The following is an 18900-nucleotide window of genomic DNA, read 5'->3' on the forward strand; positions in this document are numbered from 1 at the left end:
GTCAAATAGAAAAATGTTGTATTCATTTTAAAAAGAGCAAATATTACAGGAGTACTTCAAACGAAATGCAGCAATACATTACCCCAACCCTTCCTCAATTTTCTCCCTTGAGGAACATGTTTTAAATGCTTAAATGATTAATTTACAGTGACATAAAAATTATTAAATATATTCTCCTTGTATAACAAACAAACAACAAAAAACTTAAAAGATAAACCTGTATTCCCCTTTGACCACATAAATGAAAAGGAAACATAGTACTTGTATTAGTCCATTTTCATGCTGCTATAAAGAACTACCAATCATGCCTTCCCAACAGTTCCTCAAAGTCTTAACTCATTCCACCATTAACTCAAAAGTCCAAGTCTATAGTTTCATCTCAGACAAGGGAAGTCCCTTCGACCTATGAAACTGTGAAGTAAAAAACAAGTTAGCTACTTCCAAGATACGATGGGGATACAGGCGTTTGGGAAATCCTCCCATTCCAAAAGAAAGAAAATGATCAAAACAAAGAGGCTTTAGGCCCAGTGCAAACCCAACACCCATCAGGGTAACCATTAAATCTTAAAGCTCCAAAATCTCCTTTGATTTCATGTCTCACCTCCAGGGCATGCTGATGTAAGGAGTGGGTTCCCATGGCCCTGGGCAGCTCTACCACTGTGGCTCTGCCGGGTACAGCCCTCATGGCTGCATTCACAAGCTAGCATCGAGTGCCTGCAGCTTTTCTAGGTGCACAGTGCAAGTTGTTGGCGGATAATTTGGGGGTCTGTAGGATGGTGGCCCTCTTCTCCTAGCTCCACTAGGCAGTGTCCCAGTGGAAACTCTGTGGGGGGGCTCCAAACCCACATTTTCCCTCCACACTGTCCTAGAAGAAGTTCTCCATGAGGGTTCTGTGTCACGTGTGTCCATGTGAAGGGACCACCAAACAGGCATTGTGTGAGCAATAAAGTTTTTTAATCACCTGGGTGAAAGCAGCCTGAGTCCGAAAAGAGAGTCAGCCAAGGGAGATAGGGGTGGGGCCGTTTTATAGGATTTGGGTAGGTAGTGGAAAATTACAGTCAAATGGGGTTGTTCTCCGCCAGCAGGGGTGCGGGTAACAAGGAGCTCAGTGGGGTAGCTTCTGAGGGAAGAGAAGGAATTTCACAAGGTAATGTCATCAGTTAAGGCAGGAACCAGCCATTTTCACATTTTTGTGATTCTTCACTTGCTTCATGCCATCTGGTTGTATATGTGTAGGTTTGGGCCCAGAGGCCTGACACTCTGCCCCTGCAGCAGATTTTTGTCTGGACATCCAGCTGTTTTCATACATTTCCTGAAATCTAGTCTGAAGCTCCCAAACTATTGCATTCTTCATACCCAAAGCCCCAACACCACATGGAAGCCACCATGGATGGGGGCTTGCACCATCTGTAGCAATGGCCTGAGCTGTACATTGGCCCCTTTTAGCTACAGCTGGAGCTAGAGCAGATGGGATGCAGGGCACCCACTCCCATGGCTGCACAGAACAGCAAGATACTGGGCCCAACCTATGAAACCATTTTTCTTTCCTAGGTCTGTGATGGGAGGGACAACTGCAAAGTTATCTGACATGCCCTGGAGACATTTTCCCCATTGTCTTGGCTATTTACATTTGGCTCCTCTTTACTTCTGCAAATTTCTGCAACCTTGAGTTCCCACCCAGAAAATGTTTTTTTTTGTTTTTTTTCTACTACATGATCAGGCTGCAAATTTTCCAACATTTATACTCTGCTACCTTTTAAAATATAAATTCTAATTTTAGACCATCACTTTACAAAGGCATACGAGTGTAAACTGATAGAAGCAGCCAGGCTACATCTTGAATGTTTTGCTTCTTAGAAGTTTCACCTGCCAGATACTCTAAATCATCTTTCTCAAGCTCAAACCTCCACAGTTGTCTAAAGTAGGACCACAATGCCACCAGTCTCTTTGCTAAAGAATAGCAAAAGTGACCTTTACTCCTGTTCCTAATAAGTTCCTCATCTCTAGCTGAGACCTTCTCAGCCTTGACTTCACTGTCCATATCAATATCAACATTTTGGTAACAACAATTTAACCAGTCTCTAGGAAATTCCAAACTTTCCCTCATTTAACTGTCTTCTGAGCTCTCTAAACTGTTCCAGTCTCTGCCTGTTACCCAGTTCCAAAGTAGTTTCCACATTTTTCAGGTATCTTTTAGCAGTGTCCCACATATCTGGTACCAATTCTCTGCATTATTCTGTTCTCACACTGCTATAAATAACTACCTGATACTGGGTAATTTATGAGGAAAGGAGATTTAATTGACTCACAATTCCATACGCAGTACAGGAGGCATGGGTGAGGAGCCTCAGGAAACTTACAATCATGGCAGAAGGGTGAAGGGGAAGCAGGCACTTCTTCACACGGCCAGCAGGAGACACAGAGGAGGCGAAAGTGCTACACACTTTTAATCAACCAGATCTCATGAAAACTCACTCACTATCATGAGAACAGCAAGGAGAAAATCTGCCTTCATGATCCAGTTATCCCCTACCAGGTTCATCCCCCAACACTGGGGATTAAAATTCAACATGAAACTTGGGTGTGTACACAGAACCCAACCATATTTCTGTAGCTATTGTAAATGGGATTGTGTTCTCGATTTGGCTCTCAGCTTGAACACTATTGGTATATAGAAATACTACTGTGTTTTGTACGTGGATTTCGTACCCTGAAACCTTTCTAAAATCACTTAATAATTTTAATAACCTTTTATCAGAGTCCTTGGGGATTTCTAAGTATAGAATTATATCACCAGGCAAGAGATAGTTTCACATCTTCTTTTCCTATTTAGATGTCCTTCATTTCTTTATCTTGCCTGATTGCTCTGGCTACCATTCCCAATGCTGCGTTGAATAGGTTGTGATGAGCATGGGTATCCTGGTCTTGCTCCAGTTCTCAAGATAAATGCTTCCATTTTCGTCCTGGTCAGTATAATGTTGGCTGTGGGTTTGTCATTGATGACTGTTATTATTTTCAGGTATATTCCTTTGATGCCTAGTTTCTTGAGAGTTTTTTTTTAATCATGATGAGATGTTAGATATTTGTTGAAAGATTTTTCTGCATCAATTGAGATTATCATATGGTTTTTATTTTTAATACAGTTTATGTGGTAAAGAAAATTTATTGATTTATATATTTTGCACCAACCTTCCATTCCAGGAATGAAGGCTACTTTATCATTGTGAAATAATATTTTGTATGCTACTAGATATGGTTTGCTAGTATTTTATTGAGGACTATTGAATCTGTATTCATCAGAAATATTAGCCTGCATTTCTCTTTTCTCATTGTGTCTTTGCCAGGTTTTGATATCAGGGTGATGCTGGCTTCATAGAATGAATTAGGGAGGAGTTGATCATTCTCAATTATTTAGAATAGTTTCAGTATAATTTATACAAGGTCTTTTTTGTACATCTGGGAGAATTTGTATGTGAATCCCTCTGCTCTGGGACTTTTTTGGTTGGTAGATTTTCATTGCTGATTCAATTTTGTCACTTGATAATGATACAGAAGTTAAGAAAGAATCGCTTAGGCACATAGTGAGGGTACAAAAGTCCTTTGTAAAGCGTTTCTCTTTAATGAAAAGCAGCCCAAAATTATTGAGCAAAGAGCAGCCTATAAAGTCAAACTGCAGACATTGAAAAGGAAGCTGGGAGCCTGCACGGGTGAGTGCCAGCAGGAGCTAGAGACTAAACATGTTCAAGATGGTAGCTCCATCTTCCCTTGTTTGCCAGCCACATGTACAGTAAGAATCAGACAAGTGGTGTGGATCAACTGGAAATCCATTTGCGTAATAAGATTAGGGTGGGGCAAACAGCCTTCCCCTCATGCTATGTAAATGGCATACCTGATCGAACCACTCTGTGAGACTTATGTAAATCAGACACCGCCTCCTCAAACCTAACTATATAGTTTGGTGCATCTGCCATGTCCTGGTCTATTCCACTCAGAGATCCCTTTCATTCTCTTCTGCCTATTAAACCTTCCCACACTAAACTCCGCATGTGTGTCTGTGTCCTAAATTTTCCTGGTGCATGACAATGAACCCCAGGGTATATACCCAAACAATGTAGGCACTTCAATATTGATGTATTCCATGTTTCAATTACTTCCTGATTCAGTCATTGGAGACTACATGTTTCCAGGAAGTTATCCATTCTCTGTAGATTCTGTAGATTTTCTTGTTTCTGTGCACAAAGGTGTTCATATTAGTCTGAGGATCTTTTGTATTTTTATAAAATTGATTATAATGCCAATTTTTGTCATTCCTAATTGTACTTATTTGGATTTTCTCTCTCTTTTTCTTTGTTAATCTATGTAGCCATCTATGGATCTTGTTTATCCTTTCAAAAAACCAACATTTCCTTATGTTGACACTTTGCATAGATTTTTGGATGAAATCAGTTCTGCTCTAATTTTAGTTGTTTGTTTTCTTTTGCTAGCTTGGGGTTTAGTTTGTTTTCTAGTTCCTCTAGGTGTAATGTTTGGTTAACTTGAGATCTTTCTAACTTTTTGAAGTAGGCATTTAGTGCTATAAACTTTCCTTTTTTTATTTTTATTTTTTTGAGATAGAATTTCACTCTTGTCTCCCAGGCTGGTGTGCAATGGCAGGATATCTCGGCTCACTGCAACCTCCACCTCCTGGGTTCAAGCAATTCTTCTGTCTCAGCCTCTTGAGTAGCTGGGATTACAGGTGCCTGCCACCATGCCCGACTAATTTTTGAATTTTTTAGTAGCAATGGGGTTTTACCATGTTGGCTAGGCTGGTCCTGAACTACTGAGCTCAGGTAATCCACCTGCCTCAGCCTCCCAAAATGCTGGGATTACAGATGTGAGTCAACATGCCCAGCCTAAACTTTCCTTTTAACACTGTTTTTCTGCAGTGTTATGTATGTTTCACGTGCACATGAAAAGATTGTATATTCTGTGTTTGATGGGTGGAGTACTTTGCAGATATCTAGTAGGTCCAATTAGTAAAGTGTTGAATTTAAGTCCAGAATGTGTTTGTTAGCTTTCTGCCTCAATTAATTGTCTAATAATGTCAGTGAGGTGTTCAACTCCTCTATTTTTATTATGTGGTTGTCTACGTCTTTTCGTATATAGAGAAATACTTGTTTTATAAATCTTGATGTTCAATACGGGGTGCATATATATTTAGGGTGCTTATATACTAAGTCTTCTTATTGATTGAGACCTTTATCATTATGCAATGCTCTTCTTTGTCCTTTTTCATAATTTCTGGTGGAAAGTGTTTTGTCTGAAATAAGTACAGTAAATACTGCTGTCTTTGGTTTTGCATTTGTATGGTAGAACTTGCTCCAATCCTTTATTTTGAGCCTATGGGTATGGTTACATGTGAGACAGCAGACAGATAGTCTTATTTTTTTAAATCCAACTTGCCACTCTGCACCTTCATGTGGAAAGCTGAAGCCATTTACATTCAAGTTTAAAACTGGTATGTGTGTCTTCGTTCTATTACAAAGTTGCTTCCTGTTTGCTTTGTAGTTTCTATTTTGTGGTAGCATTACACAGTCTGCAGGCTATATACTTATGTATGTTTTTGTGATAGTAGGTATCTTTGTTTTGTTTCATGTTTAAAACTTCATCAAGGATCTCCTGTAAGGCTGGACTAGTGGTAACAAATTTCCTTAGTAAATGTTTGTCTGTAAAATATTTGATTTCTACTTTGCTTTTGAAGCTTGGTTTAGCAGGGTATGAAACTCTTGGATGAAATTTCTTTTCTTTAAGAATGGTGAAACAGTTTCCAAATATCTCCTGGCTTGTATGGTTGCTGCTGAGTTTATCTACATTCTGAACAATTGCTGTTGCTACTGTTGAATTTTAATAATATATATGAAATATTCAATAAAGAATAATTGTGTTATTTTTACATTAATAAACATTATAATTTATACAGTATTTTAATTTGGAATACTCCCAATTATACTGTCACTCAGACACAAAGACTCAAGACACATGCATTCATTGTGAGAAGAAAAAAGTTTATAATAGCTAAAAGCCCCATTCAAAGGACAGCAGCTCAAAGGTTAGAGGAACACCAACCCACATAGATAGGAAAGAATCAGTGCAAGGATTCTGTCAACTCTAAAAGCCAGAATGGCCCATTACACCCTAATGAGGCGTGGAGCTCCCAAGCAATGGTTCTTAAATGGAGTGAAATGATTGCAATGAGAGACACAGATTTCTGAATATGGATGGCAAGAAAACTCACGAATATTGAGGAGAAAGTTGAAACCCAATCCAAGGAATCCACAGAATATAGTAAATGGATCTAAGAGCTGAAAATTGAAAGAGCCATTTGAAGAAAAGTTGAACTAAATTTCTGGAACTAAAAAGTTCATTACAAAAAATTATAAGTAAGAAGCATTAATAGCAGACTAGGACAAGCTGAGAAAAGATTCTCAGAGCTCTAAGACCAATTCTTTAAATCAACTCAGTCAGACAAAAAAAAAAAAAAAAACACATAATAATAATAATAATTCAGAAAAACAAACACAGCTTCCAAGAAATAAAAGATTATATAGAGAGACCAAATCTATGACTCGATGCTTTCCTGTTAGAGAAGGACAGAGCATAACTTGGAAAACACATTTAACACATTTGAGGATATAGTCATTGAAAATTTCCCCAATCTCACTAGAGAAGTTGACAGGTAAATTCAAAAACTACAGATAATCCTTGTGAAATACTATCATAGGCAACCATTCCCAAGGCACATAATCATTAGATTCACCAGGATCATCATGAAAGAAATAATCTTAAAGGCAGCTAGATACAGGGGTCAGTTCTTATACAAAGATAACCCCATCAGGCCAGTGAGAGACCTCTCAGCAGAAACCTTACCAGTCAGAAGAGATTAGGGACCTATTTTCAGATTCCTTAAGAAAATAAATTCCAACCAAGCATTTCATATCCCACCAAATTAACCTTCATAAGGTAAGGAGAAATAAAATCTTCTTATACAAGCGAATGCTAGGGGAATTAATTACAACCAAACATATGTTACAAGAGGTTATTTAGGGAGTGTTAAACACGGAAAGAAAAGAAAGACCTGTTACCACAAAAACACTCTCCAGCACATAGCCCTCAGACTCCATAAAGAAACTACTCAATCAGCTCTACAAAACAACCAACTAACAACAAAATGAGATGAACAAAATCTCAGGTATCAATACTGACACTGAATATAAATAGTCAAATACCCCACTTAAAAGGGATAAAGTGGCAACTGGATAAAAAGACAAGGCCCAACTTTCTGCTTTCTTCAAGAGACCTATCTCACATGTAACAATACCTGCAGGCTCAGAATAATGGGGTAGAGAAATATCTACCATGCAAACAGAAAAGAAAAAGAACAGAAGTTGTTATTCTTATGTCAGGTAAAACAGACATTAAACCAATAACAAATAAGATGGACAAAGAAAGGCTTTACATAATGATGAAGGGTTCAATTCAACAAGACTTAACGATCCTAAATATACATGCACCAAACATTGGAACACTCGTATTTATAAAACTAGCCCAGCTTAAGCAATGCAAACATCTAGACAGCGATACAATAATAGCGGGAGACTTCAATACCCCATTCATAGCATTCATAACATTAGACAAATTATCAAGGTAGAAAATTATTTTAGAAAATCTAGACTTAAACTTGGCACTGAATCAACTGGACCTAATAGAGATCTACAGAACACTCTACTCAACAACCACAGTATAATTATTCTCATCTGCACATAAAACATTTTCTAAGATTGACTACATGTTTTGTTATAAGCAAGTCTTAACAAATTCAAAACATCAAAATCATACCAAGCACACTTTCAGACCACAGTGCAATCAAAATGAAAATCAATGTCAAGATCTCTCAAAGCTACATAAATACATGGCAATTACACAACTTGCTTCTGAATAACCCATGTTAACATTGAAATTAAGCACCAAACCAAAATATCTTTTGAAATTAATAAAAATAGAGACACAACTTACCAAAATCATTGGGATGCAGCAGAGACAATGTTAAGACAAATGTATACAGCACAAAATGCCTTTTTCAAGAAGTTAGAAAGATCTCAAATAAATAATCTAATATTGCACATAAAGGAACAACAACAAAAAAGAACAAACCAACTCTAAAGCTAGCAGAAGAAAACAAATGACTAAAATCAGAGAAGAACTGAATGAAATTGAGACACAAAACTCCTTAAAAAACATCAACAAAAGCTGGGCGCTATGGCTCATGCCTATAAACTCAGCACTTTGGGAGGCTGAGGCGGGCAGATCACAAGGTCAGGAGATCGAGACCATCCTGGCTAACACGGTGAAACCCCGTCTCAAACTAAAAACATAAAAAATTAGTGGGCGCTTGTAATTCCAGCTACTCGGGAGGCTGAGGCAGGAGAATGGCGTGAAAATGGGAGGCGGAGCTTGCAGTGAGCCAAGCTCCTGCCACTGCACTCTAGCCTGGGCTACAGAGCAAGACTCCGTCAAAAACAAGCAAACAAACAAAAAATCAACGAAATCAAGAGTCAGTTGTTTGAAAAAAATAAGTATGAATAATAAACTGTTAAAAAGATTAACAAAGAAATAAAAGGAGAAGACACAAATAAGTACAATTAGCAATGACAAAGATGACATTATACTCAATGTCACAGAAATACAAAATATTCTCAAAGAGTATTATGAACACCTCTATGCACACAAATGAGAAAATCTAGAGGAAATAGATAAATTTCTCAAAACATAAAGCCTCCCAAAATTGAACCAGAAAGAAAATGAAAACTTGAACTGATGAATACCAAGTTCTGAAATTGAATAAGTAATAAACTTACCGAATTAACGAAAGCACTGAGCCAGATGGATTCAGAGCCACATTCTACGAGATGTACAAAGAAGAACTGGTGCGAATGCTACTGAAACTATTCAAAAAAATCAAGAAAGAGGGGACTCCTCCTGAACTCATTCTATACATCCAGAATCATTAAGAAAACAAAATATGACAGTTGCACAAGGAAAAAAGGAAACTTCAGGCCAATATCTCTGATGAAATAAATGCAAAAATCCTTAACAAAATACTATAAATTGAATTCAGCACCACATCACATAATTAATATATCATGATCAAGAAGGCTTTATTCTTGGCATGCAAGGCAAGATATGCAAATCAATGAATGTGATTTATCATATAAGCAGAATTAAAATCAAAATCCATATGATCATCTCAATAGAGTCAGAAAAGACTTTCAATAAAATTCAACATATCTTTATGATAAAAATCCTCAACAGACTAGGCATTAAAGGAACATATCTCAAAATATTTCATTGATTTTGTTTTGTTCTGTTTGTTTTTGATGGAGTCTTGCATCTATGATAACAAAACCATCAACATAATACTGAGTGAACAATTGCTAGAAACATTCTCCTTGAGAACTGTAACAAGCCAAGTTTCCACATTCACCACTCCTATTCAACATAGTACTGGAAGTGCCAGTTAGAGTAATCAGGCAAGAGAAAGAAAAAAAAGTGTATCCAAATCTGAGAAGAAGTTGAAGTATCTCTCTTGACTGATAATATGATTCTATATCTAGAAAACTCCTAAAACTCCAACAAAAGTCTTCTACAACTTATAACAACTTCAGTAAAGTTTCAGAATACAAAATCAAAACACAAAAATCACAAGTGTTTTTATACAACAATAACATTCAAGCTGTGAACCAAATCAAGAAGACGATTCTATTTACAATAGCTACAAAGAAAATGAAATAGCTGGTAATACAGCTAATCCAGGAAGTGAAAGATCTCTAAAAGAGATCTGCTGAAGGAGATCATAGGTGACACAAATAAATGGAAAAATCTTCTATGCTCATGGATTGGGAATAAAAAAATGTTAAAATGGCCATACTGCCCAAAGCAATCTACGGATTCAATGATATTACTCTTAAACTGTCAACCTCATTTCCCACATAGCTGGGAAAAAAAATACTCTAGATTTCATATGGAACCAAAACAGAGCCCAAATAGCTAAGGAAATGCTAAGCAAAAGAACAAAGCCAGAGCCATCACATTACCTGACTTCGAACTATACTATAAGGCTGAAGTAACCAATATATCACAGTGCTGGTGCAAAAACAAAGACCAGTGGAACAGAATAGAGAACTTAGAAATAAAGCTACACACCTACAATTCTCTAATGGTTGAAAAAGTCGACAAAAATAAGCAATGTGGAAAGAATTCCCTATCGATAAATGGTGCTGTGATGGCTGGATAGGCATATGCAAAAGAAAGAAACTGGATTTCCTACCTTTTACTATATACAAAAATCAACACAAGATGGATTAAAAAATTAAATGTAAGACCTCAAACTATAAAAATCCTAGAAGAAAACTTAGGCAACACCTTTCTTGATATTGACCTTGGCAAAGATTTCTTGGCTAAGTCCCCAAGAGGAACTGCAACAAAAATGAAAATTGACAAATGGGACCAAATTAAAAAGCTTCTGCACAGCAGAAAAACAACAACAAACTATCAACAGACTACAGAATGGGAGCGAATATTCACAAACGATGCATCTGACACAGATCTGATATCCAGGATCTTTAAGGAACTTAAGTCAACAGGCAAAATACAAATAATCTCATTAAAAAATGGGTAAAGGACATGAGCAGAAACTTCATAAAACAGAACATACAAGGAGCCAACACACAGTTTAAAAATACTCTGCATCATTAATCATCAGAGAAATGCAAATCAAAACCACAATGAGATATAATCTCACATTCATCAGAATAGCTACTAAAAGGTCAAAAAGCAGCAGATGCTGGTGAGGCTGCAGACCAAAATAAACGTCTATACACCATTGGTGGGATGGCGAAATTTGTTCAGCCTCTGCGAAAAGCAGTTTGGAGATTTCTCAAAGATCTTAAAACAGAGCTATTATTTGACCCTGCAATTCCTTTACTGGATATATACCCATTGGAATATAAATCATTCTACCAAAAAGACGCATGCACTTTCATGTTCATCCCAGCGTTATTCACAATAGCAAAGACATGGAATCAAGCTAGGTGCCCATCAGTGGTGGATTGAATACAGAAAATATGGGACATACACCCCTTGGAATACTACACAGCCACACAAAAAGCATGAAGTCATGTCCTTTACAGTAACATGGATGCAGCTGGAGGCCATAATCCTAAATGAATTAATTCAAGAACAGAAAACAAAATACTTCATGTTTTCACTTATAAGTGGAAATTAAACACTGAGTGTACATGGACGTAGAGATGGAAACAATAGACACAGGGACTACTCAAGGGAAGAGAGAGTAAGTGGGGCCTTGTGGTGAAAAACTACCTCTGTGCTACTGTATTTACCACCTGGGTAATGAGATAATCTGTACCCCAAACCCATCACACAATATACCCATATAAGAAACCTGCAATGTAGCCCCTAAATCTAAAATAAAAGTAGATATTACTAAAAAAAAAAAAAAAGAAAAGAAATTACTCAAGGTGTTGCCTTGTACAGTTTCTGTCTCCTACCTCTGTGGCACGGTGTTTATATAGCATGTTCACAATTAAAATGATGCTATTGTGACTGCAAACATGAGCTTTTATAATTTTGGCATTCTTCTGCCTGCTTGCAATATTTATTTTTTATTATTTGTTTTTTATGAAAGAAACATTTGAAAGCTGAATTGAACAATATTGCAATTTCTAGGATTTTGTTATTGTCATTGGTTTGAAATCTTAGTTTTAGGATCTGCCAAATTCATCCTGATCACTTAGACTTTTCTTAACTGTTTGTATATGTGTTTCTCAAGTGAAAGACAACATTTGAGAATGTAAATAATAAAGAGAAAGTGTTTTGTATTAATCATGAGTGAAGATAAATGGACATATGAATATATAATTTGTTTAACTTAAAATGCTAAGAAGACACATTTTCATGAAATCAATTTATAGAAATTAAAGATCGAAAACTATGATGTTCTTATTTATTGTTGATTACAAATCAATAAGTAGATATTTCAAAAATACATTAATATATTTAAAATTTATGAATCTATTGAATTTTCACTTTCTATACTATAATATTTATATGGTGTTGTATTTTAATGTCTTTAAATATGCAATCTAATATTTTAATAAATACACATACCTGTACATAAAATTTAATAAACACAAATTTTCACTGGCTGGATTTCTTTTCTGGACATTATAATTTGTATAATGACTTCATGAATTTATTGAAAAAAATGCTGATGCTGACTGTTGTCAACTTTCCAGCACTTACAGCCTGTTACAGGTGCACAAGAAGTACTGCCCTCTACAGTTCTGGGAAAGGCAGTCGGAACTTGGCAGAAACCCACTAACATTTAAGATATTTGAAAAATGGTTGGAAGAATGTCTGCTACAAAAAAAAGAAAGCTTTATAATTTGAATTTCACATTTTTGTTTTCAGTCTACATGGGATTGATTTTTGATTTTGTGTGATGTTGAGATCCAACTTCTCTGGTTAGGTTTTTTACTGTTTGTTTATTTTATTCTTCTTTCCCTTTACTTCCTTCTGTTTTGTCTTTCTCTTTGTTTTTCTCCATTTTGTTCTTTTTTTATACTCTTTTATTTTTATTTTCAAATAGGAAGCTAATTATTTCAGCAACATTTATTGAAACATCTTTTTCCCCACTCATCTGCAATGCACAGTGTGCACATACTGAATATCCAACTAATTCACATATTTGAGGCCAATGTAGATAGTATTCTTTTTATTATTTTGTTTTACTATTTGTTTCAGACTTACAAAATGACAACTGGCTCTGTCAGACATTAATTTAGTGTCTGACATAAATTTTGATAATTTATTCATGCTCTTTCTTGACTTTTATGTACATAATGATGTACTCCTTGAATAATGAGACTTCTTTCCCCTTTCTGATTCTTATTAATTTTACATTTTTTATCTTATTGTGCTAGCTTCAACTTTCATTACTAATGTTTAATAGAAATGGTGATAGTGGCCATCATTTCGTTATTTCTTCTTAAAGGAAAAGCTTTCATTGTTTCACAGTTGACTATGCTATTTGATGTTTATTTTCATCCTTTTAATTGGATTAAATTTAAACAAATGTCTTTATTATTTCTCTAAAAGTTTGCATTTTTTTCAATAATCAATAGATGTTATCAAAGATGCCTTCTTCATCTATTAAGATGCTCATGTGATTTTTCTCCTTTATTTTGTGAGTGCAATGGAATGTAATAAATGAATATAATAAATGGTTTTCCCACTGTTAAATCATTCCTAGTAGTCATGACGTGTCATTTTCTTCTTCTTTTTTTTTTTTTTTTTTTTTTTTTTTTTGAGACGGAGTCTTGCTCTGTTGCCCGGGCTGGAGTGCAGTGGCGGGATCTCAGCTCACTGCAAGCTCTACGCCATTCTCCTGCCTCAGCCTCCAGAGTAGCTGGGACTACAGGCGCCCGCCACCTCGCCCGGCTAGTTTTTTTGTATTTTTAGTAGAGACGGGGTTTCACCGTGTTAGCCAGGATGGTCTCGATCTCCTGACCTCGTGATCCGCCCGTCTCGGCCTCCCAAAGTGCTGGGATTACAGGCTTGAGCCACCGCGCCCGGCCTGACGTGTCATTTTCATTATTTTTTCTGATATGTTGTGGATTCATTTTGCCTTTTTATTTATTTATTTTTCTAAAGGAAAGAGAGTTTCTGTATACATACTTGAGTAGGGTAACTTTTCTGTGTAAGAATAACTTTTTTAAACTGGTCCTTTTAAGATTTGGAATCAAGGCAAAAAGAGTTGGAAAGCCTGCTATATTTTCTATTTAATTGTATTGAAAAGTGTTTACATAAAAATGAAATTATGTCTTCCTTCAAATTGAGAATTCGTTGAAGATGATATATTGGACTGAGGTTTTGTGGGAATATCTTTTTTAATACTCATTAAGTTTAACTAATGGTTATATGACCATACAAATCCTATTTCTTCTTTAGCTGGTAAATTATAATTTTCTAGGATATTTTTTTTCATATCATGAAAATCTTTGGTTTTAATTTATGGCCATGTTGCTTATGAGAGTCTCACAGTCTCTTTTTAAAAAAATGTGTATGTTTGAATTTTATAATTTTATTTTGGGGGGGGATTTTATAACAACTGAAGTCAAAGGAGGACATGCAATTGACTAGCTATTTCACTTGGAAAATTAGAGTTTTAGATTTATTAACCCTGAACTCCATACTGACTATATAGGGGATAAGAAAATAGGGAACACTAAGTACAAGATAAATATGTTCATTAGGACAAGAAAGCCTAGGTTATTATAATCATTTTACAATGGTAAAATGATGGTTAAACTTAAAAGGTAAAGTGTCTGGCAATAAACATTGAAAAACAGCTAAGGTATTAATTTTTATTTTCTATAAAACAATGTCTACCTGATAGAGTGTGTTTATATGGCATATTAGGTGAAACATTAGGGTAGATCATGAGTATAAATTTGATACCATGTGTGGAAATTCAAAAAGTATTCTATAGGCAATTTGGTGCCAAGTTAAAGCCAAATGGGCAGGGCTGCAATTGTAAAATATATTTCTGGCATAATTATGAAGGATTAATTTAAATACAGACAGAGTAAAAGTCAGGCATAATTTATTCTCTTTACCTTGCTTTCTTTAACAGGCTTAATAATCTCAATTATAGATAATTTATAAAAGTTAACAAATGGATTCTGGTAGCTGATGTCCGTGTTCTATTCATTATAACTAGGAAATAATTACCAGTTTAATTGGGCATACTTTAACTAATTTTAATGTCCTGCAAACTGTTTACCACATATAAGATGATTTTTGCTCCTAAAGATCACAAGCTCCATGTTTACAATATTCACTGTATTTATTCTAAAATAGGTTGTACAGAATGTTTCTTCAGTGTTTTTTACCTGGTATAGCATTCATTTGGTTGTTGTGGTGCTGATGAAAGTTGTTCTTTTCTTTTTCTAGAATCAAAATCATGCCAGCACTTAATTGGAGATTATTCCTTTGAATAATTTACTATGCTCTGGTATAATTTAAACTACTTTTAAATCACATATTACTTGAAGGTTTGGCAGATATTGTCCGTATGATTGGGCCTGTTGTTAGCTCATGTTAGAGTTAAGGGTTCACCTACTCTCTCAATGTTATCTATGACTATTTTTATATTAACATTTTAAACTTCATCTCTAGTGATTTTTAATACTTTTTTATTCTTGAAAATATCATACAATTTATCCAGATTATCAAATAAATAAGAATGTAGTTGTTTCCCCAGGAATTATGATACATATCCTCACTTAATTTTCTATAATTTTATTATTTGTAAAAGAAAAATAAATGCTTTTAATTAATTGTTTGCAAAGTTTCTTTCTCTCTCTTTATCTATATATATCTCAAAGTTGATTTATTTTTCACGGTAACATTCCACAGGAATAAAAAAAAAAAAAAAAACTAAATAGATTTGAAGAAGTGAAGAAACTCCTGCAGAGAAACAAGGCAGTTTTGATCTCCCATATGAGAGGGCAGATGGCTGCCATGGCAGAGGAGAGTGAAGAGTCAGTATTAAGTTTGACAAAAAGCTGGAAAAAGGTTTGGGAGCTGGTCTCATTGAACCTAAGTGCCCTGAAGTGGTCTACCTCGGAGTTGTGGGGCAGAAGAATGGAGGCACTGACTCTTACAGTAAGGACCAGTGGGATCACTTGAGAAGAGTATTGGATCCTAGTCCTTGTAACTAAATAGTTTTTTTTCTTTTTTTAACTTCTAATTTTTATGGGTACACAGTAGGCATATGTATATATTTATGGGGTACATGAGACATTTGATATATGTATACAATGTGTAATAATCACATCAGGGTAAATGGGGGTATCAGTCACCTCAAGCATTTATCATCTTGTTTTAATTTTTTTAAGCCAAGTAAATTTTTTTTTGTTTTTAAATTTAGTTTTTTGTTGTTGTTGTTTTGTTTTTTACTAGAGTGTACTACAGTCTATTTTATACCCAAAAGAACACTAGACAAACAAAGCTTCATTACAAGAAGCGAGGCACTGATACATGGTAAGTCTCTGCTTTTTTTTTTCTTATCTTCACTTAATTGCATCACAAGTAACTTCACATGTTTTCACCATGAGATATGTCTATAATACTTGAAATGAGTATGGCAAAAACAGCACTGCACAAGGATGAGTCCACTTCAAGTCCCAGGAGAAAGGGCATACTTCTAAAGAAAACCAAAACCAAAGCAAAATAAAAAGACAAGCCTAAAAGCCTTAGTGCCTGATTGTGTTGTAGTTCGTCATATTCCATCTCAACTTTTTTACTTCCAGTCAGTATTACATTAAACTTAGTGTCTGAGCTATATCTTTATTACATGCTATGTTATACATTACGTGATATTTAAAGAAGTGTATTAGATAGAGTTTATGTTGGATAAGTCTACCTGTGTGTAATTTAAAGTAGACTTTATCAGACTTGCAAGGAATTTTAGGATATTACATCTATATTAAAATAATACAATGTAGTCTCCAATCTGTCTTTTGTGTAAGTTAGCATGGCGAAAGAGAAATCTTCCAAATGAATATTTTTCATTGCTAATGATCCTGTTCGATTATTTTTATTTAGTTAACATATATCATTTTCTGCTACTGACAATCCATCTTAGTTATGGATGCCCCATTAATTGTAGGCAAAGAAGTGTAAAGGTAATATTAAAGACTTAATGACAATACCATGGTTGACTCTATGAGGAGAATAATATGAAAGCATATTTCATTAGTTGGTGACAATCATTCTCCCATCCATATAACTGGTTTAGGAAACTGAAAGTTCAGTTACTTTATTATAATATGCAAAATAACCAAGCAGGAGCTTAAAGACACACCAATAAACTAGTTCTTATGCAGGTGGCACTAAAATTCAATTGAGCAGCAATTTATTATGAAGTGTACCTGGAATTGAACTAGAAACTGGTAAAAGTAATCTGCTCAAAGCTACTGTCTTTGATGTGTTAAACATAATTTATCAGATTTCTATTTTGAATTGAAAGAGAAATGTAAAACAATCAAATAAGCAGTACATATAAAGAAAAGAGAAAAAAGGTACAATTATTAGACTGTAAGAAATCATTGCATAGCTTGCATTACCTTCTGTTTGATTCTAAAATGAGATTTCATTGGGGAAAAGAAAAAGTTTTAGAAAATGGCTGAGTTGTTGTAGATAAACATAATTGCTTTAATTCGTCTCTCAGTGTCTAGATATGCACTCTTTCAAATCTTAATATTTGTAAGTGTATATGCATATTTTCTTCTCCTCCTTTACATTTTGGATGTTGCTTATTCTACTATGATATTGTGGTGCATTTCTCTTTGTATGTTCAACATTTAAAAACAAAAACAGCTATTTGTATATCTTCTTTCATATTTCTAATCCTAGTCACTATAAATGTGAAATTGTATATATATTGAAAATAATAGGTCTCACTCTTAAAACAGATCTCACTGTTAGGATGATCATATTGAAATAATCTTGTGTTTTAAAAGATTTAAAAAATAAATCTTCACATAAATCTATGTAAGCAATATCTAATTTTACACAAAATAATCTGACACTGCAAACATTTTGCTTGTAGGTTAACATTTTATATAATCACAACATAACTCAGCACAATAAATTCAGCCTTAGAACCAAGAGGATATTGAAATTCATTTAATTTTCAGAATCCAAATATAGATCTTTTAGGGCAGACTGCCAACCATTTCCTTCGGTCAAAGAAAATAAATTTTGCACCACCCCTGCCTGTCACAAAGACAAAAATACAGGGAGTATTTTGAATTCTACATCAACTAGCTTTTATTTAAATATTCAAATACGCAGTATCTTCTTCCTATGGAGAATGATTCCCTCTCTAATTAGACTATAAAAAAAATTGATGGATATAATACAAAATGTGACCATCTGCATTTCTCAGTCTTGTCTTTTCCAGTTAGAATTCGCAGGTGTCTTTTAAACAATGATGAATTAGAAGGAGTGCTCTTTTTTTCATTCATTTGTCTGTTAACTACCTTTGTGATAATAATACATTTGCATTTTTAATTTCCTCAGTTGTAAATGAGCACCTCTGAACCACTTCCTAATTATTTTATAATTTTCTTGTATTGTTCATTATTCATGCTTTCTATTTACTAAATAAAAATGACTTTTCCTTCGAAGGACATTTGCAATTCTTATTATGACAAACATAGATCATTTGGCTTCATATAAGAAACAAGAACTGAAAGAAAACATGGGGACATAGCACTCAACAAGAAACAAACTGGCATGCCTGCATACCCATATATACAGAACCCAGTGTAGGTCAGGATATACAATCTGGTGTAACAGAAACCAGGCTTATTAATTTTTGATGGATGATATAAAGGTTTCAACCCAACTAACCTTGTTTGAGAAATTTGCATTACATAAATGTGAACAAACTGTTGACCAGCAGCCAATTAAGATAGGAACCTATATAAAATGTTTTCTACAGACTATTAGATAATTATTTTTTAAAGTATGTAATGTAAATGATATTCTAAAAGAGCTTACTAGCTACCTGCTTATTCAGAGCCTATGTATAAGAAGTAGTGTGTTGGAATCAGCTCCTACTGGCTCATAACAACCTATGGTTCACCTCTTTTCCAACTTCACCTTTAGTGACATACTTGATATACTGAAATTGGCCATGATGAAAATATTTACACCATGGAAATGGTCAATTACTATCAATTGGAACTCACTGGTTTACTCTTACATGAGTAT

Source organism: Piliocolobus tephrosceles, chromosome 8, assembly GCF_002776525.5.
Source record: "Piliocolobus tephrosceles isolate RC106 chromosome 8, ASM277652v3, whole genome shotgun sequence".
NCBI classification, from domain to species: Eukaryota; Metazoa; Chordata; class Mammalia; order Primates; family Cercopithecidae; genus Piliocolobus; species Piliocolobus tephrosceles.